We start from the raw sequence: 20,577 nt of genomic DNA, 5'->3' as shown, positions 1-20,577 counted from the left end.
CTCCTCCCAGAGCTGGTCTCCAAAGGCTAACCACAACCTTATTACAACTTAAGAGCTGCTTGTCTACCCTAAGAAACAATAAAATACATTAACCCAGCAGGAGGGGTTTCTAGCAGCCATCCAGCCTTCCATTTCTTGGAGGTGGGTGTAGGGTCCATCCCAAACATGCTGAACAATTAAACATCCCCAGGGTTCTGTATGCCACTTGTGTTCAGTTTTCTCCCCTCTTTAGGCAGTGTGGATTTTTCTTGCTCTCACCAAGGGCAAGTATCTGAGTCCTGCCTGCAGTTTGTTCCCTGTGCTCTGGAGCCTGCCGCAGGTGGGCTGAATCTCACCCCTTCAAAGATACGCAGGGAGAGCTCCTCAGACTCCCAGCCAGGATGGGGCAGAACTGAAGGAGGCTGCAGGGGAAAAAAATATTGCATGCTTTGTACCAAAGCCAGAGCAGGTGATGGGTAGGGGTTATGAAGAGAAGAACCAGTCCCAGCTGGTGTGTGTGTGCACAAGTTTTGCTAGCACTTGTGGCAGCTGGGACTAGGAACAAGGGGGTCTTTAGGCCCCTGCTGAGGATGAGGCAGGCAGGAGCCTTCAGCTGCTGTGCCAGGAGTACCAAGCACTAAGCCAAAGGGGAATATGTGGGAAGACTCCTCCTCACCCTTTCCCATGAAGCTGGAAAAGCTGCCCCATGATATCCACGGTGGGAACTGGAGTGATGACTGAATGAGGAGCCCTTCCTCCCCTTCAGGAAGTGGGATGCTGTTGGAGCTATTTCGAGACAACTGCTGCTTGTTTTGGCCCTGACTTGAGCACTTTGGTCACCACCTCGCTCAGGTAGCTATTTTAGGACCTGCCAGGAATGGACTTCCTGAAGGGCAAAATGATGTGGGAGGGAAAGGAGACTTGCCTATGTGTTTTCTGAGCTCCAAGGAAAGGAAAAAAAAAAAAAATAATAATAAAAATTGCTGGGAGTTTCTCTGCCTTTCCCAAAGTAGGTGGTGACCAGGAACATCAGCAGGAGGTGGAGAGGGAATTTTGCCCCCAAGGGGCACTGGGTGGCTTAGGTGTCAGGGGACCGTGAGCCCAGGTGCCCAGCCACGGAGCTCCTACGCAAGGAGAGGCTCCGTGGTGAGGAAGGGAAGGTCTCCTTGGGCAGACCTCCCACCTGATCCATTGGGATGAAGGGTGGAACCCCACTGCCTAGTGGTGTGGAGAGGTAAGGGAACAGCCAGCCTATCACTGGGGGATTTCTTAAGAAAAAGAAGGAGGTCAGGCGGTTTTCGTTTGACCACCAGGTTTTTGCTTGGCTCTCGTGCTCCTACCCACGCTTGTTGTGTGTAGAACCTCTGGAAGGCAGCGCTGTGGGTGAGTAGGCAAAGTTCATCAAAGCATCATTTAAACTATCAAAGCATTGGTGTTGTCAGTGTCTTTTCTGACCTGGTCTTCCAACCACCCCTTCAGCTGGGGCACTCTCTGTGATGGAGGATGTTCTTCGGAGAAAAGAGCCTGGGAGGCTGCTCAGCAGCTCACAGCGTCTGAGCACCAAGCGCTTCAGTAATGGAGTTACCTCTTTAGCATCCCTGAGGGACAGGCCTGATGGGCAGAAAATGGCTGCTAATTGCACAGTTAGTCGCAGATGTTCATTAGCATCTGCCTTCATGATCAGATCCCTGCCACCCTTCTGGCTGGAGAGGGCTGGTGGCAGAGATGCAGCGAAGCCATGGTGCCTACAGCCCCGTGTGCAGGTGGAAAGGAAGCTGACGTGGGAGCTTGCTTCTTCAGAGCTGTTGTGGTGTGCTGCACAGCTGGAGGTAGGAAAAACGTACTGCAAGCAGGGAAGAAATAAGTGCGCTTTAGGGGGAAATCAGTTTGGGGTGAGACAAAGTGGCGGTTTTAACAAGTTAGGGGATTAGAAGGCAAAAGCTAAGTTAGAACAGTCATTTTGTTGGCAACTTAATTAAACCTGCTCTTGGTCTCCTGGCTCGTAGGGATGATCTGCTCGCTTGGGGTGGCTCTGGGGGCAGGGACAAGCCCTGGTCCCATGAGGTCTGGCCTGTGGATGCTCCTCCTTGCTGGTTGCTGCCACCTCCTGGGGACTGGCTCGGTGGCCTCGTGGGGCCTTTCCTGGGGCTGCTGCACAGACATCATCCCAGAGAAAAGGAGAGGCTTTCTCCCAGCAGGAGGAAAGGAGCTTTTCCCCACTGGACACCATAGTCTCTCCTTCTGAGCCTGTTCCCTTAACAAGTGCAATGGTGAGATAAAAGCATCCATCCCTCAATGAAGGGCTGGCTGGGGAGGGTTTAGGGGAATTGTGTAGTTGCCTGGCAGTATCAGGTGTCTGGGCCATGCGGTCTGAAAGCGGTGTTTGAAAACAACAGGAGCCTTCTTGCGGGTCAGAGACAGAGCAGGTCCCCACGGGATGGCCCTGGCTCTGATGTTGAAGAAGCATCCCTTGGACAAGCGTGTGGAGGTGGGCACGGGTGGGCATCTCTGGGCATCCTGCTGGCTTCACCAGGACCCCTCCCAGCGTTACTGGAACGGGGAGCCCAGACCACGGAGCTACAAACCTAAAGAGTGCCTTGGAGTAACTATGGTGGGAGGCTCTGCCCTGTGCCAGAGCTGACTACAGGGGCCTTAGTCCTCTGTCCAGGATAGCAGAGAAGTTCTGCAGTGCTCCGAGTGCTACCAAAACCACCAGGAGACAACGCAGCTCTTGCAGCCTTCAGCTGCCCGCACCCAGCCACAGGGCGAGGGGCTGGTGTTGGCCAGAAGATGGTGCTGGTAGGAAAGTGATTAAAGACCTTGCTCTGTTTCTGCCAGCAGTTCAGATCTTCCCCCTCCTCCTTCCTATAAGAGATGCTGTAAAAATAACTCAACATGTTTAATGGTCCCAAATCCACCACGCAGGGCCCACAGAGTTATTTATTACATCCAGCAGGTTACTAAGAGCTAAACTGCAGTAACTCGAAACCTGCGAGGCAAAGGCTGCTTCTGGGCAGAGGATTCTCTGTGTGACTAATGGAAGCATAACCCTGATTGATAATGGTTTTAGGCTTATTTATTTTCCCCCAGGATCCTTCTCATAGCATCCTGCATGGTTGGGCTGGGTTGCCCCTCAGTGGGGTAACTCTGGGGATTCCCCTGAAAAGTAGCAAAGGGTGAGGTGGGCCTGCACCCTGGGGCAGGTGTCTTTTTTATTTTTATTTATTTATTTGATTTTTTTTTTCTTATCCAGCTCCTAGTGTGCTAGATAAGCTGCCCCTATGTCCAGGTAGGAAGTGGTGAAGCCTTACACTGCCACAATACAGGATTTTCTCCTCCTGTCTACACACTACCTGACCTTGCTGGGAGGCACAGGTGGTGGCAATTCCTTATGGACTTGAGCCACTGGGCAGGGACTGAGCCTATGGCACTGCTGATATTGTCATGCACTCCTGGAAGTTGCTCGAGGTGAAAACGGCACCCTCCCCGCACTTCTCTACCACATGCCGGTGTATACCCCAACCCCTGGTGTAGATGGGACCCATCACTCCGTCGTAGTGCTAACAAAATCCCGACAGTTGCATTTACAGCAGCAAGTGGAGCTCTGCTTCAGTCAGAGCACTGCTGCTCTATCACATCCTGAGCCTGCTAGTGGCTCTTACATGAACATCTAGCGGCCTCTATCCAGAGCAGAGCTTGCTGCATGCTGAGAGCTGCTGCACGGGAGCTGGTTTCTATGCCAGGTCTTTTATGTGAGTCTTCCAAGCCAGGATTATTTAATTATTTCCAGAAAGTTTTGGAGTGAGATTTCCTGTTGTTTGCTGGAGCATGTGGCTGAATCTCCCCTCCAGGAGGGAGCTGCCGTACGATCATGCTCAAGCACTAACCAGGAGAGAAGGAGCTCCTCTGAGGCTCCTCCTGATCTGGGCTCAGATCTCCTGAGGCACCTTGGGGAGGTCACTCCGGGGCCCCACACCTCTGGTTCCCAACCCGCAAACTGGAGCCTTGATGCTGTGTTCCCGGAGCACCCAGGGGACTTGCAGGTGGTGGGGCACTCCCAAGCACAGCAGCCGGACATTGTTGCTGCACTTCCAGCAAGGGCAAAAGGACCAGCATACAGTCTGTGTGCTCCCGTTGGCAGTTAAAAGGAACTTTCCAGTGTTGCCTGTCCCTCGGTACCCCTGCCTTCAGGTGAAGCTGCTGGGGTCATGCAGCAGGAGCAGAGCTGAGCCCCACCTGTGTGATCTGGGCTTGCTGCTCTAACAGTCCAGCAATGACCACGGCTTGATCCAGGGTGTGAAAGGCTGAGCTGAGCCAAACCCAGTTCATTCCCTGTGCATCCAAGAATCCCAGTTCACAGGGGGATGAAGGGCTGCTCTCCAGCCTGAGTAATGCCAGCTGCTGGGGTTCTGCCCTTTGCAGGCATCTGTGGCTAAAATCACTGATACTTCCAGATGTTTCTTAATTAGCAAAGCTAAGGTGAAGAAAAACCTCTGATAAGCTGCAGGCCTCTGGCTGTGAGAGGACAAGGGGAGCTCCTTGTCTGGGCTGCCCTGAGCCCTCCAAGCATCACCCCTGGAGGCGGTGACACCACGTGGCTGGGTCCCTGCTTCAGGACAAGGCAGCCCAGGGACAGCTTGGGGTTGTGTATCTCTTCCAGGAGATGCTGAGACTGCCTGCTTTTGTATTCTCCTTTGCCCCCACCTGTTTTCTGTAATGCTTCCCAGCTTTAGCACCATCCAAATCAGCCCTGATGCTACAGTGTGGGCAGACTGGGGAAGCCCCATTATCCCTTCCTCATGTTTACCTCATGATTTGAGGGCTTAATCCTGGACCTCACATAACCTGGGGTGTTATCTGAGAGCAGCTGGCAACACTTTCTCCCTTACTTGCCCAGCTCATGTCTGCCTGGCTCTGCAGTCCTCTGGCTTCTCCAAGGCAGGACAGCAATTAGGGCTGCCGTCGTTAGTGGTGCCAATCCAGCGGGTTTCTGTGAGCAGAGCTGCCTTCCAGGACTGGGTTGGTAAAGCAGCTCTGAACTCACGGCTGTGCAGGTGGGGAGTGGTGGCACTGTGACTTTCTGTGGTTCTGAGGGGATTTTGAGGGGCCCTGAAAAGGAGCGCTGTGTGAGGAACAAGCTGGTTTTCCAACCCTGGGTTTCCCAGCATCTGTTGTTCCTGGGGGCTGGTACCTGCTCTGGTCTTCCGTTAGCTTTGCCATCTTTGTTGGGTGGCTTTCCTCTGCAGGGCGGTAGGGAAGGATGTAAAGGAAGAGGGTGAGATGGGCTGTGAAGCCTCCAAAGCTGGTAAGAGCTGATGTTGGCTCTTCAGGCAGTTTTGTCTTCGGCCTTAAAGAATGTCCACATGCAGGTGCAGAGGCCAAGCTGGGGGGTGGTCTCAGGGATGTGCACCCCCAGATCTGCTGGGAAGAGAGAATGTGGCAGGTGAAAGGGATCTGTCCCTTCTGGAAGGGTGTTATGGGGAAGGGATGGGTCTGGAGTTTATTCTGGTTCATCAGAGAATCATTGTCCTCCAGGATAAGAGTTTATGATTACAGTCCCAAAACCCCTAGCCCACATCAGGTGAGTGGGTGGGAGCTCGTCCCAGCTGCTGGGCCCCATCAAAGGGAGCTGATAGAGAGAGGATTGTCCTTGTTTGTGACTTGGGGTCAGGGCTCCTGCAGGGCTATCGTCCCTTCTGGAGGGGGGGATACTCAGTTTGGACATCCTTTCAACAGCAAACCATCTCCACTGGGATCCTGGGGCCTATTATAGCCTGATTAAATATTAAAACAATTCATTTTGTACTTAAACTGTTCCGAAGGCTCCTGCTGCTGATGACTTTGAAGTCTGAGGCGAAAGGGTTTGCTCTCGTTTTCTCCTTCCCCACTTCCCCTCCATCCCCACCTTTCCCCAGGCAGGAAGAGGAGGGTGAGTCATGGCCAGGTCTGGCTTTGCTGAGATTCGAGCCTTGACTGAGATGGTGGAGGGGGTTTTGCCTTTTGTGGGAGCTTGCTGGAGCTGGGAGCCGCTGGAGCAGGAGGAAAGCTGTGGATGCTGGTGGTGGGGGCCAGAAAAGCTCCTGGAGGCAGCAAGCTTCGTGCTCTGGCTGTGTGTGCTTGGGTGGGAGGGGATGGGATGGCAGCAGAGATGTGCTCCTGCTCCATGGGGATGGCAGGACCTGCTGGTGTCCTGAGAGCCACCAGGAGCTGGGCACAGGGCAGAGGCATCCTGTTGTCAAAGTAGGGAGGTCCAGGTTAGCTCTCCCATACGTTGCTCTCTCCTGGAGGCTGGTGTGAGGAGGTGAAACTACCTTAGGCATCGCTTGATACCTTCAGGACCTCAGCCTGTGATGTCCTACGTCTGGGTGCAGGGGGTTGTGCTTTCTTTGGCCTTGGTGGCCCTGAGCCATGGCTCCCTGCTTGGCATCCAGCTCCTGGCTTCGCACGGTGCTGTGGGTGGTAGCACTCAAGCTGCATGGAGTAAGGTCTGGCTGCCAACTGTGTGGTGAGAGGGATGTAATGCTACCCGGGACAGCAGGGCGGTACGTGGCAGGTCTCTTCCACTATTCGCTCCTCGCCCAAACCAACTGGCTCTGCACCAGAGGAACTGGGCAAGGAGATGTATGAAAGGCACCTGGCCATCAGGGGTGTCCATGACTGGTGGGGTGATTTGACTTGTTGGGGTGAACTTGGGGATTTTCCATTTCTGCACCGAGCTTTGTCGGCATCCAGGCTGGTCGGTGGCGACTTGTCCTCTCCTTGCTGCTGCTGCAGAAGGTGCTGAGGCACAGGACAAGGAGAGCTCCAGGGAGACCAGGACTTGCTCAGAGTCTTCTGGGGGCAAGTTACAGGGTGGGACCTCACCAGTGCAAGGATATTTGAGCACCTGCAGGGCTCAGGGCTTAAATTCCAAGCTGTAGCCTGCTTGTTTGTCCACCTGCTCTGAGCTCAGACATGCAGAAGTGCAGGAGGACCTGAACCTCCTCTGCCTGCTGCAGACGAAGAAAAAGGTGAGTGGCAAATATTTTGTTTCTCCAGCTGAAGCGGGCTTCCTTCCCTCCCCCTCCTCCAGGCCCATCTTTTACATCTGTTGTATGTGAAATCCAGCAAACTCTCAGCAGAGCTCATTACTCACGGCCCACTGCTCTGAAGAGGGCCGAAAGGTCCTGCACGTAATGATTTGGAGGTGATTTGTATTTAAGATGCTTGGCTTTCAGATGCCGGGGGAGGAGGGGGAAAATTAAATAATTGAAAGCTGGTGGGGAAGGGATGGAGAGAGCCCCAAACAGAGGGAGAGGACGAGAGTTTCTCATGATCCAGAAGTATTTGAGTTCACCAGCATCCGTTGCACAGATGCTGGGTTAAAATTCAAGAGTGGAGGTGAATCTTCCTTCTGCCAATGCAGGATCAGAGCATTCCCTAGGGATGGTGGAGATGGGTCTGGTTTAGGTGGGACAGAGTAGCTCGATGTTCTGGTGGGATGCAGTTGCCTTGGTCACACCAGACTCCCCTCCTTTCTCTGCATTTCCCTCTCGCTGCCTCTGGCATGCTTTAAGCAATAAAGTCAATTTGCCAGCCCATATATTTAGGAAGTCTCACTGGTGGTACCGTGTGGCTAGTAAACTCCTGCTGAAAAGGGTAAGCAAGGCTGGAAACAGTGCTGCCTGTGCAAGGCAGGTTTGGTGGCCCTGAGCCATGCAAAGAGCGTGGCTTGCTGATGCAGAATTTGCAGTATGAGCCTCATGGGGCAGCTCTCAAGATCTCAAAGCAAAGGGAGACTTCATGGTTGTAACCCCTCCTTGGGTGGGGAAACTGAGGCACAAAGGGTGGAAATGAATTGCCCAAGGAAAGAGCAGGTTGAATGTCACTTGTCTGAAAGTTCAGAAAACTGGGGTGTAAAGCTTGGTTTGGTCTAAAACAGCTCCACAGCTCCTTTTTTTTTTTTTTTTTTTTTTAAAGCAAATTAGCAAAAATACCTCTGGTTGATTGCTCCAGCTCTGGTTTTCTAGCTGGGTGCCAGCAGGATTTGCTGGTTCTGGAAACCAAGAGACACACTGAGGGTCCCTTCCGCACTTGAACTTGAGGCTTCGTTCCCAAAGCCTGTCTTTAACCTTGACCCAAACTTGTGCCTTGCTCCGACGCCTGGGGGGAACCTGTTCCCCACTCTGGCAAACCTGCAGATACGGATATCCTTCTCCATGCTGTACAAGCTGCCAGCAATCCTCTGGTCCCTGGAGGCGTGCAGATGGCCCATTAGTGCATTAGGGCTGGGGAGGCCACTTTTATTCAAATCCTCCAGCCTCAGATCTGCGAATCAAGTCAGATTAAGCTGCCTGATCCGAAGCTAACGAGTCAGGGAATGAAAGTCAAAAATCAATAGCTTGGGAAGATCTGATGCTTTTACACATGCTGTCCGTGTATTTACCGGCTCCGTACAAGGAGCAGGGAAGTCTGAGGAGCCTCCCCTTAATTCTGATATTTAACCCATGCAGGTTCTCCCTCAGGTCTGATTTTATCACCCAAGCCATGGGTGTTGGAATTGTAGGGGGGGCTATTTTTTGCCTTCATCTCAGAACATCACATTTTCTCCAGAAAATACATGCTGGAGCTATGTGCCTGGCTCTGATGTAAATAGGTAAGTCTAAGCAAACTACTTTTCCTTAATCTGCTCAGCACCTGAATACCTCAAAAACGCCTTTTCTACAGGTTTTTGGGGCAAGGACAAACGGCACTTTTGTTCTCCCTACCACCCCCCGCTCCCAAGGCTGGAGCCGGCTGTGCAGCTGGTGCCCCCCATGCTGCCCGCGGTGGCTCAGCGGGGGCCGTGTGTCCGTCCCTCCCTCCCCAGCCACGTCCAGCCGTCGGAGCAGGCGCTGCCAGATGGCGGGGGGAGCGGGGGCTTTCTCTTCAGAGACTGCAATTTAAAAGCGCCCCAGCGATGCCCTCACAGGCTGCAGGAGGGTTGTTGCTCCCAGCGGTTGGTCAGGCTCTGCTGGGGAATTAAATGGGGGAGATGCTGGAGTGGTGTTGTTTGGGCCCTGCTGTGGGGATCCCGGCTGCGATCCGCGGCCTGGGTGTTTGTGATGGTGGTTGAGCCCTCTCCTGATGACTGGCAGGCTGGGAGATGGCACCTCTGCTTTGAGAGAGCTGCCAGGTGGGCTCCTGGGCCCCAGCCCTGCAGCGGCAGCACGAGGGGGCTGTGCGGCCTGAGGCAGCCCTTGGGTAGCCCTGCAGGCGCCCGCCCTGCCTAAAAGAGAGGGTGCTGCAGAGGGGCAAAGGGGTCTCCAGGTGTCTTTGGCGCAGGCTGGAGAGAGTGGGTGGCTTGCTGGCGACAGCCCTGTGGAGGAGGTGCTGCAGGGCAGGATGGGCACTGCAAGGGGCTGGCCTGCACCAGGCCCGGGCGAGGCGGCCTCTACCCGTCTGCTTTTGCTGATGTTTAATCCACCTGCTTTGTGGCAATCAAAATCTCATGTAGAATTAACTATATCAGACCACCTCCCTCTTGTCAGCTACCATTGAAACAGTTTAAAGGTCGGGCCTTATGGTATTCTCAATTCCCCTCCAACCTGGGCTTTGATTGTATTACCTGAGGCCATGTTTTCTGAGGGAGCAGTTCCTCATTAGCTTAAACACGGGCTCAGCTCTCAAGTGTTTGGTGCTCAAATATCCGAAAAGCCTTGCAGTTGTAGGAGCTTGAGCTGGCTGTGTCTTAGCAGAAGGTGACTTGGACGGTGGTAGCTCCGTAAGCATTGCTTGGTGTGGCCTTTTCTCTGCATAATGGTGTGGGGGAAGTGACAGCTATTTAGGGAAGAGTAAAAGAAAAGTGTATTTAGAAGTAACACTTCTTGATGTTTTTCTGGCTCCCAGCAATGGAGCATTTAGGGTGTCCCATATCAGCAGGTTAGCTTATTGCCCTGAACTTCTTAGAAAATATCTTAGGTTACACATAAAATAAACAGAATAAAGACTGGATGTGCCGAGCATGGCAGTGGTAGAAATACTTTCCTGGGAAACAAAAAATCAATGGTAAACAGTATATTGCAGAGCTACACAAGAACAGCTGGAATGAGCCCTAAATATTTATTATTAATACCAAAGCTGTTTATTTTTGACATATTAAATAGGTCATATCTCATCTAATAAAACCTCTGTGTACAGTGCTGGCTCTGCTGGGCTGGAAAAAGATTTTGCTTTTGAGGTCTGAACAGAGTGAGAATTTGGAGTCCATGTGTTACTAAAAAAATAAAATTAAAGCTTTTGGTGTTATTTGCAGAGGGGCTGGAATTGTCTCCTTCCCCTATGCCTGAGTGGCCTCTTCTGGCATCTCCCAGGACATGATCTAGAAATATGACCAAGAGGTGTGCTCAGAGCAGGGGATGCAGGTACAAGCCTCAGATCATCCAGGGATTCCCTGTGTCATGATGGATAAACCACTTAACCTAGACTGGGCTTCAGTCTAGAAATGGGATTGCACCGACCTACCCTCTGGGATTGTAAAAGTGATGGGGAGGCACACAGTGACAGCAAGCACTCTTCTCCCCCATTGGAGACATCATTAAGCAAATATCTACAAAGCTTCCCCAGCTTCAGAAGCTGAAAGCTTGAAGCTAGCTGGATGCTTAAGTGCATCAGGACCTAATTGCTGCCAACTCTAAGTGTTGGGGGGGAAGAAGTGTTGTCCAAAGCCCCCTGCATTTTAAAATCCCCATCCAATGGCATTAACCCCACATCAATCTACTTAAGTCTTCCAGGAGCTCAGGAAAGCTGGGTATCTTCTTTGAATTTCCAAATACAATAAAGCCTCTATTCCTAACCTCACACAATGACACTGAACTGGAGGGTAAGCACCTATATCCACCCTTCCTGCCTCAGTTTCCTCATCTCCTGAATGACACGTAGCCCACCTGGGGTCTCTTTTTGCCTTGAGGAATTTAGATGTGTTCCAAGCGTCAACTAAAACATTGCATTAGCAATCCTGGTCCTTGTGCGAGTCCAGCATTAGACATGCAGGAGAGCAGAGCTGGGGACCATAAGGGACATGAGTGTGATACAGGGGTTTGAATAAGTCTTATAGGGGGGTGATTTTGTGTTTAGTTCGCTGCCTTCAGACAGGTGGTGGGTGTTTCAGAAAGCTATTTCTAATAGAACTGATATATTCATGTTCTTCAGGACTGTGAGCAGCAGCTGTTGAGCAAATCTGCCCCCGTTTCATCCCTGTGAATGCCTCAGCTCACCTTCTCAGAGGTCTCTCTGGTGCCTTGTGGTGCCACGCTGGGTTTTCAGTTGGTCCAGTTTGTACCCAAAGTCAGGCTACACACCTTGGCGCTCCTAATGGCCTGGCCTGGCTTTGTGCACATGGGGAGGCCCAAACCAGGGACTGTGCCTGCTCCTATCCGCAGCACAGACTCAACCATCCTGTTCAGCAGATGCCAAGAATGAGGTGGGTGCCACCAAGCACTGCACCAGGGCAGGGGCTGGCCCTGGGTTTGTTTTGGGGCACAGGTATATTATGAAATTAAAAGCTGTTGAGCCTGGAAATCACATTGCTCCCACAGAGTGTTGCGGTGGAACTTGCACGATCCCCAAATAAATCATTAAACCCGTCCCACAGGTGTGTGTGGCTTGATGGAAAGCAAAAAAAAGTGCTTCTGGTGCCCAGATCCGACCTCTGGCTCCTTGGCTTTGGCCAACACGTGCAAATTCACCCCTACAGTGGGCAGCTCCAGCAATAGGGCTGTGCTCTTTTCAATGCACTGCGTACATACCATTCACTGTCTATTTACATTGGACATGTTGCCCCACTGTACATTAACATTTAAAACAAAATCGTCATCCCCATCACGAGCATCACTCTAAGGGATGGCAGCGCATCGTAGACATCGTGTAAGTAATTTGTTCAACATTGGTGATAATAAGCTACGCAGAGCAATAAGAACATAAACACAGGGCTTTGTGTGAGCGTGTGTTTATTTTTTTATCCCCTTTTCTTCTTTTTCTTTTTTTTTGTTTTTTTTTTTTTTTTTGAAAGGAACCTCTGAGGGGAAAAAAAAAATGCCATGAATGATTCATAGATGCAAGGGGGGAAAAAGACGAAGAGAGAGAGGGAGAGAAAGAGAGATTAAGAGAGAGGAGCTTCAAAGTGACTGGAGCCGATTTGAAGTCCTGAGCGTTCCTGTGCTGGGCAGGCCAGCAATTCACCAGAGAGACCCCGTCAAGCTCCCCCCATCCTCCGCCCCGGCCTCATCCCTGCTGCCGCTGCCTCCGCCGCCAACGCAGCCTCCCAGTTGCAGGTTCAAAGTTCAGCAGCATCTAATGATGGGAAGGCCTCCCAGACCCTCTGTGAGTGGCATCTGTTTATAGGCACGGCCCTTCCCTGGTGGTTTTAGCTGGGCTTAAGAAAATATATAAATAAAATAAAAAAAGAGGAGGAGGAAGAGTGGAATGAGATGCAGGGCTCCTTTTTAAAAATAAAAAAGTATAAAAAAATCTACTGGTGGTGAAGTGCCTTTGATTCTGAATATTAAAAAAGCCCATTAGATTTAAATGTAGTGAGAATATTAACGCTACTGCCTTGATTTGTATTCACCGGCTGCCATGGGTACACTTGGGGAGTGCAAAAGAAAAACACAGCTCATGCCTGGGTGGGATGCTGGCTCTCTCAGCAGGGAGCAGCCAGGGTGACAGAGGGATGGAAAGGATGGAAGGACAGATTTTCCCCCCTTCATCTTGTGCTCCTGGTCATCAGAGGGATGGGGACTTCCAAAGGCATCTCAGTGCTGGCAAAACCCATGGCTTCACCACCAGCAGGGTTAAAACTCATTATTCTTTAGCAGGGAAATTCAGGCATTTCAAGACCTGGTTTGCAGTGCCCCATAAGGGGAATAAAGGATTATCCTTTTCCAGGGAATCCAAGTCTCGAAACAATTTTTCCCCTATTTTATTTAATCTGTTGTTAAATTTTTGCTCTTTCAATTTAATGATGTAATTGGATTAAATGTATGGGATATCATGGCAGATCTGCAGAATAAATGAGTGATGTCTAGGACAAATTCTGCAAGACCTGTTATTGGTTATATGTCACTAAATAAATGACACGATAATGAGTGGCTAATACTCTAATTAACATTACATGCTGACTTTATTTTATTAATCAAAGGCAGTAACACTCACTGGCCTAATGAAACAGTTTGATGTTTTAATACTTCCAAAAGAGAAAAAGAGATAAGGGCTCAGTACTAATTAGAGTAGCAGCTGATTTTAGGAAAAAAAAATAAAATCTGATATTGTTGCCTGGCTAAAATAAGGGTATCAAACACTGCAAATATTCACATTTACAAAATGAACAAAAAGTAAAACCATAAGCTTTAAAATGTTAAAAATAGAAGAAATAATAGTTGGCCACCCTATCGTATCATAATATGTCATGACATATCATTAGTGCTAACGAGTAGTGAGACGTGAAGCACTCCAACAGAAACATAAAGAAATCATACTGAACAAATAATGCTGCCCCAAGTAGTAGACTATAACTAATATATAATTTCACTGTGGAATTTCAGGAATTTCTAAATTATTTTTAGGAATTCAAATACCATAAATAAAATGGAAATCAAAATCAAATGGTTTGGCAAAAATGTTTTGGTTTTGATTTTCTGCTTTTTTTCAGAAGGAAAACTTCAGTGCTGAGCTTTTCTAGGAGCCCACATCCTAGCAGAGAGCTGAACAGGTATTGAAACCTCTAATAAATAGGTGCACAGTAAGGGCTTGATGTCTATTTTAACAAGTGATGTGGCCATCGCTTCTTGACAGAAGGTCCCTTAAGCCTTCCAAAGACTACCCATGACCAAAACTTTACTCTCTACTATTTTCCAGATCAATCCAGGTTGGAGGAATAAATGGGGGCTCCTTAACTTCTGACAGACCTTTGGCTTGAACTAACTGCTGCTTTCCTCTGCTGAAGAGCTGCAACCTGAAAACATGTGAGTTATATTTCCACACCACAGACACCTCCATCATGCTTTCAAGAGCAATGAGTGAAGGAGTGAGTCTGTGAACTCAGACTTCTCTTGTTGAGTTCTTGGCATGTTGGAGCTTGACAATTTCTTTTTTGCCTGCCTGGTTGCGAGCTTCCTCCAGCCTGCCTGCTGGACTTGTTGTGAGACCCTCAGCCACTCAGAGTGGTTGCTGAATTCAGGCAGGTGATGAGTTACCCTGACATCAGAAAATCAGGGCTGTGAGATCCTAGCACCCTGGATGGTCAGCAGGGAGTAGTTAGGGCTGAAGTCTGATCATCTGCTGAAGGTACTGACCATTGGTGTTGTGTCTGAATTTCTACACTAACTGTATAGCAGATATGGACAGCAAATGGTCTGACACATTCCTGGTCCTCAAACCAAAAAGTTCGAGGAGGTGGACTAAGGATAACCCTTCTCCGGTTGTGTTAGAAGTCCCTTGAAAATGGCTTCTCCACGTGACAAATAATGCACAAGAACTGGTGTAAAACTGTTTGAATTACCTCCCAACTTCTTTTCTTGCTACCAAAGTTTGAGCTGAATTTGCAGCTTTTTAGTGAAGGCTACTGAAGCTCCTGAAGCGGTTGAACTCATTGATGCTTGTGCTAGAGAGTCTAGGTGGGTATGTTGCCACTGCAGAGTGTAATGTGATTTCCCCCAGAGGAAAATTCCTGTTGCAATGCACAGACACACAAGGAAGCACAATTAACTTCTCTGGAGGAGCCTTAAGCCAGCTTTCCTTGAGTGTTGTGTAATTAAAACCTCAGCCTTGTTAATACATTAGTGAGATGTTTGCATATAATTCATCAAATGTTTATGAAAATGCGTAACAAATAATCCTGACAAACAAGTTGCTTAATTGAGATAAGGGATGGGAAGCCTTGTGAATTTTTAATAAAAAGGGGGAAAGAAAGCACACTATGTTAATCAGATGAAGTTATCTCATTCAATATTTTCAAGTGACTCCTCTAGTGCACATTTTATTTAATATATTACGCAAAAGGAATAACTTGATCCCCTGATGAGATCTGCATAGAAAAACCTCTCTTGCAACAAACATATCATTGGCTTAAGGCATTCCCCCAGCTATTGATCAAAATCTTATTTTTTGTTCTTGTCAGATAACAGCATTAAAACCTGCCTGAGATTTGCACTTGCTCTAACTGAAAGAGGAACAACTAATGCCTGGCTGATGCCTGAGTGTTTTTCTCCAAGTACGTAGTTAACTCTCATACAGAATCAGCGATGACATTAATTCACATACCATGGTAGCTAATTTAGCTTTGGGGAAAGGAAGGGGAGAGCTCAGACTTAAAATCTTCTCACCCACTGGTTTCAGTGAGGTATCCCACCACGACCATATTCTCCGTGGCCAACACCCTCTCCACTTTGCTCTTTCCTATTAAGCTGTTCGGTTAATTAACACAACGAAGTTCAATAAGGCACAATTGATTTGGCCTGAAATTTGCCTGATAATTTCTGTTTCTTTTTCAGGCTTGAAAAAACTCTTTTGAGTTCCAAAGCCTCCTTGTCTTGTCCAAAGGTGTCATACTCCTTGTTTCTGACTGGTTTGCTATGGCTTGGAGGAAGAGGATGTGAATCTGTAGCTACTGCAGCACCAGCATAAGAAGTCTCCGCCTGCCAAGTAGAAGCCAACGTGCACCACTGGGAGAGGGAGTCTGGACCCAGGTCAGCTTGTTTTGTTTCCTCCACCTCATCATAACCATACTGGGTTATTTATATATTTAAATATATAAATATTATAATATTATATATATATATATTTAATTATGGATATTTAAAGCTGAATTTAGTGGGTAAAAGTAATGGTTCAAAAGGTCAGCCTGAACTTTCTAAACATTGATTTGGTTTCAGTTTTAAAAGCAATACAACACTAGACAGAAAGGAGAGTAAGGCTTGGAAATGGAGGAAGGAGCAGAACAGAACAAAAATGTATGGAAAAGAAGGGTTTGGGCCGGAAGAGACAGAACTGCAGCTGGTGTGAGTAAAGGTGAGGGCAGATGGAGGGTCAGACCTGCGGTAGTTGGAGGTGAGGTGGGTTCAGCCAAGGAACTGGGACCTCACACAGACCGGTCCCTTTCTTCGAGCAGCAGTGTCAAGCCTTGATGCCACACCACCACGTCTTCAGTTTTAAGCTAAACTGCAGATGTTACTCCTCCTGGGATGGTGGCTGGAGAGAGATAAAAGCTTCCTGACTCAACTCTTACACAGGTTTCCCACTCACCTATTAAAACGAACCTCTGATCAGCAATTTCACCTACCTTTCTCCCCTTAGATCTGCACACTGAGCCACCAAGTCTGGATTTGAGCACCAGCACAAGGTCATCTTTCAGTCACCTTTGGTTTCCCTGGTGGACCCTTGTATCTCCTCCTGGTTCCTGCCATCTCCCCAGCTGGTTGCAGCCACCCCATGGTGCTGCACACCATGTGGGCTCTTCTTTTGGTGGCCAGAAACAGGCAAGGAGATGCTGCAATTAGGAGCTCGATGTGAAAATTGCTCAGGCCCAATGAAGCTCACTGTAGCACATTGGATTGCTTGGATTGTTGGATTCCCAAAGTACTCAGAGTAAGCCAGTGATGAAGAAACATAGACTACGTAGTTTAAAAAGCTCCCAGCCCAGAGTCAGCATTTCTGCCCTGACCTACCTCATGAATTATTTAGCACGGGACTTGTTGATGCGCACTTATATTTTTTTCCCAGTGGAGTTGATGATCTTCTTTCCCCTTAACAGCCTCGCCGCTCTCTCCCCGCACAGACGCCACGCTCAGTGGGCTGTGGACGGACCAGGGCTGGGCTGGTGCTCACCACAGGGGAGCTAAGGGTGCCTGGTGAGAGGATGGGCATCATGGCCATAGCTGGCACTGCAAAGGCAGGGCAATGAGGTGGGGGACAGGGATGGGAGAAGGGTCCACGGGAGAAAGAAAAGTGGGAGAAGTGCAGTTGGAAGTGAGTGGTGTTAATGAAATATTCAGCAGTGGTGGGCCTAGACGCATTGCCGAAATTGCAGAAGCAGAGATGATTAATATTTAACAGGGTAAGCTGCCACTTGGCTGCTTTCTGCACAGAGATTCCACCCCCACGTACACACACCGCCTTCGTCCTGCTTCCCACCCTCCTCTGACTCCCCCAAACTCCTGCCTCCGCCACTCTTCGCTGGCTCAAGCCAATGACTCCCACCACTGTGCTCAGCTTGGGGGAGGTTCTCCAGCCCCTCCATGGGCTCTGCCCAGGGGAGATCAGGTCCAAGGGTTGCCTGGTGGGAAAAGTGCCAGGACGGGGGGGGAAGGTAGTCTGGAGAAAGCACATCATTTATTTTTCATGTGGATGGGAGAGCAGGTTGTCCTATTTAGTCACATTAGATGCTCTGTTAACACAACAGGAAGAAAAAAAAAAAAGGATGAATAAATGCTTGCAGCAGAAGGAGGCTGCTCTCTGGTTCTCTGGGAAAACAGGAACTGGTCTTTCAGGGGGTTAAGTGTTTTGGCTCCAGCTGAGTCTCCCTTGGGGTGACCCATGTAGGTGATGGACAGCTAAGAAATCAGGGAGTGCACAAGGCCCTTCATCGGCTGGTTTGGTGCAGGAGGAATGGCCCCAGGTGTGGACTGATATTTGGTACATGCCCACCCACCCCCTCTGCAGAGTCCTTGTGGATGGGAAGCTCTCCCTATGAACATCCATGCAGCTTCCTCCTGGTTGTTTTGCAAACCCTCTCCAAACTCTTTGCTCAGACACCTTCTCAGGAGATGTGACAGTGGTTGCACTGTTAGTGTGCTGACCGAGATATCTCCATGGGGCTGAGCTTTTTTAAAATCAGTCTCCTTCCATCTGCTGCCTTTTCTTGTGCATTTAGGTGGATGCTCTTTGATCTAGGAGTCATCTCTGTGCTAAGGATTTGTGATGCCCTTGGTATGGATAAGTCTTAGCCCATTTGTGCAACCTCAAGGCTGTAAATCATCACAAATAAATTACAAGAATATGTGAGGTCCAGCTACCCACTAGACTCATTAATATGAAAATGAGCTAGAGTCAATGAGCATCTGAGGGTGCATCAGGCACTTGGAAAGAGGAGACAAACCTGAGTCTGTGCAGATGAGATTTCTGTGAGCAGGTTTGTGTCCCACCATATGGGCTTTGAAGATGTACTTGGTGAGTGAGCATGAGTCTAGCATGGAACCAGTAAGTACACGGTATACAAATTATGGCCACCTAGGGAGCAAGGCAAGTTGTGGCAAAGCTGGTCTAATCCAGCTCTGTCCATGGAACCAGGGAGGACACGTCCCACTAGTAAGGAAACTAGGAGGTTTCAGTGTGCTTTGTAAAGCGGGTAAAAAATAAACGAGTGAGGAAAATCACTGTAAATCTTTCTTTCTCCCACATCTTGGTCTATATTTGAAATGCTAGGAACATTGAAACACCAGCTTGAAGTCTTCTGCTTGGCTTCAGTTTCTGGACCAGTTTTCAGGTGTTTAAGCTAATCAAGCATCATCATCTAGTCCATTGCCTTCACTCTGCAGCTCAAGGCAGAGCTGCCTTATCCTGGAGGAGCTCTGCCAGTTCCAGTGAAATGACTGTCTTTTTCCAGTCTGCATGTCAGGATGTGACCCAAAGGAGAGCACAGAAGGTGCCCTGGGGATCCAGCTAGAGGCTCCAAAAACTGGAAGCACCTTCTAAAGGCAGTTTGTGTCTTAGAGGGACAGAATCAACTGCCAGTCAGAAAGGAAACCTCAGGCAACATGCATCCTCAATTAAGGAGATAATTTAAAGCAGGAGGAGGCAGGACTATTGAGGATGTAGGATATGAGGGCCATTTGCTGGCAGAATCTGTCTGCACTGGGAGAGCCGTGCCCCTTCCCCATGAGTCTCTGCACAGTTTGGCTGGAGGAATGCCTTCTGCAGATGGGTGTGCATTCCCAAAGCTGGATGTCCTTCATGCCATGGCTGCAGCCCACCCATCCCTTCCCCTGCCACGTCACGACAAGGGTTAATTGGGACAGATGTAGAATGTGAAAACTGGACATGGGTAAAAGCTGGACCGTCTGTGGCAGGAGGAGGAAACCCTGTCGAAAGTCTCAGAACTAGCGAGAACAGACGACTTGATTTCTATTGTGTAAGTGGGGATTTGTCCGCGATGGTATAGTAACAACTAGAATTAGAAAGGAATAAAGAGTGAATTCTTCCTCTTCCCAAGTGTGTTCCCTCCAGGGCAAAGGTCAAGTGCATTGTGTGGCCGTGTTTGGATTCAGAATAAAATAAGTGACAAGGGCGAAAACCTGGGGCATGCACAGGGACTGAATAAAGAGGAGTGTGGGCTAGGTACCAGAAACCACTTTCTCACCCTAGGGGTCATTAACATGTGCAATTGGTGACCTCATGACATGGTACGGGGGCAACAGAGACACTAATGTGAGTCATTTATATGCTGGCTTGAGTGTATTCAGCTATTGATAACAGCATATTTCTGAGCATAGTGACCAGCTCTTCTGGTAAAATGGAGATGGGCCCACTTGCTCGTACAGTTACTCTCAGCTTTCTTCTCTATTCTTCCACAGGAAAAAGAAAAAAAAAAAAGTCTGCTGGTGTCTGTCTGCAGATTGTCTCCCCATCCTGTATGGATTCCATAGGCAGAGCCCACTCAGCATTTCCTGGAGCAAGTGCTCTTGTGAAGGAAAAGGGTTCGACATAAAGCATGAAACACTGGTCGAGATGAGATTTGTCCAGAGATTTTTTTAGAGGAAGAACGTACTGTCCTAATAAAATTATGCAAATACGTTGGAGAGTAGTCTTCATTTATCTGGTGGCTCACCTATTCTTTGGTGTCCTTCCAGGATGAAGCACTTGCCCTACGTGTACCTTGAGTACTAATGCAAGTCTTCTCCTCCACTTGCTAATAAGATGCCGGACTGGAGGAGAACACTCTCTTGTGATGGTGAGTTCAATAACAAATGTCTTCTGTCCTGTCCTGAGTCTTACAGCTTAGAGTGAACTTCACTACCACGAAACATAGCGAAGGAACTTCTCTAGTACCATGTTGTGGCTTCAGGCTCAACTATAGAGAGTTCCTTAGATTATTGACTGATTTCATTTATTTATTTATTAGTCTAGGGCTCCTTTGAGATCCTATCTTCTTTCTCAACTGAATTTCAGATAACCTTTCTTGGAGTTCAGGCTCTTTGGAGCTGGCCAGTTGTAAAGATAGGTTTGAGCTGTGGACTCAAGTCTGAAGCTGGATCTGGGCTTGGGATTTTGGTTCTGAGGTATTCCATCCTGTGATGCAGATGTTCTCAGAAAGCTTGGAATGTTCTTGGGAGATTTACCTTCAAAGTAGTGGAAATATTATAGCAGTAAATGATGTAAGATAGCTTCACCCATTTCCTTCAAAGCCCTGTGAATAGTACATCTCAGGACAGTTGAGTCTGCATCTAAAAAGACAAAACTCTGCCCAGCAATTTCTTCTCTGACAGTTATGATAGAAATGCAGCCCCGAAGGGATGCTGTATGGGTAGTTCTTTGCCCTGTTATAAGATTTTTGTCACGGTACATTGAAGAAGACTTCTTGGAGGTCTT

The 20,577-nt window shown here is 48.9% G+C and overlaps 1 long non-coding RNA gene across 3 annotated transcripts; it reads left to right on the top strand.

Annotated features, from left to right (window-relative positions):
- The first annotated feature begins 1,817 nt into the window (after positions 1 to 1,817).
- LOC308177429 lies at positions 1,818 to 20,312 on the top strand. Of its 3 annotated transcripts, none has more exons than XR_013939107.1 (7): positions 1,818 to 2,249; positions 12,008 to 12,318; positions 13,646 to 13,705; positions 13,852 to 13,958; positions 15,486 to 15,680; positions 15,867 to 15,990; positions 19,563 to 20,312. It is a non-coding gene; the product is annotated as an uncharacterized lncRNA (long non-coding RNA). The 3 variants fall into 3 exon arrangements; XR_013939108.1 differs by having other exon boundaries at positions 15,867 to 16,002; positions 19,839 to 20,310; XR_013939109.1 differs by lacking the exon at positions 19,563 to 20,312 and having other exon boundaries at positions 15,867 to 16,003.
- The last annotated feature ends 265 nt before the right edge of the window (positions 20,313 to 20,577 follow it).

Source organism: Anser brachyrhynchus (genome assembly GCF_964034855.1).
Source record: "Anser brachyrhynchus genome assembly, chromosome: 13".
Lineage (NCBI taxonomy): Eukaryota > Metazoa > Chordata > Aves > Anseriformes > Anatidae > Anser > Anser brachyrhynchus.
This window is presented reverse-complemented; position numbering and strand designations above follow the sequence as displayed.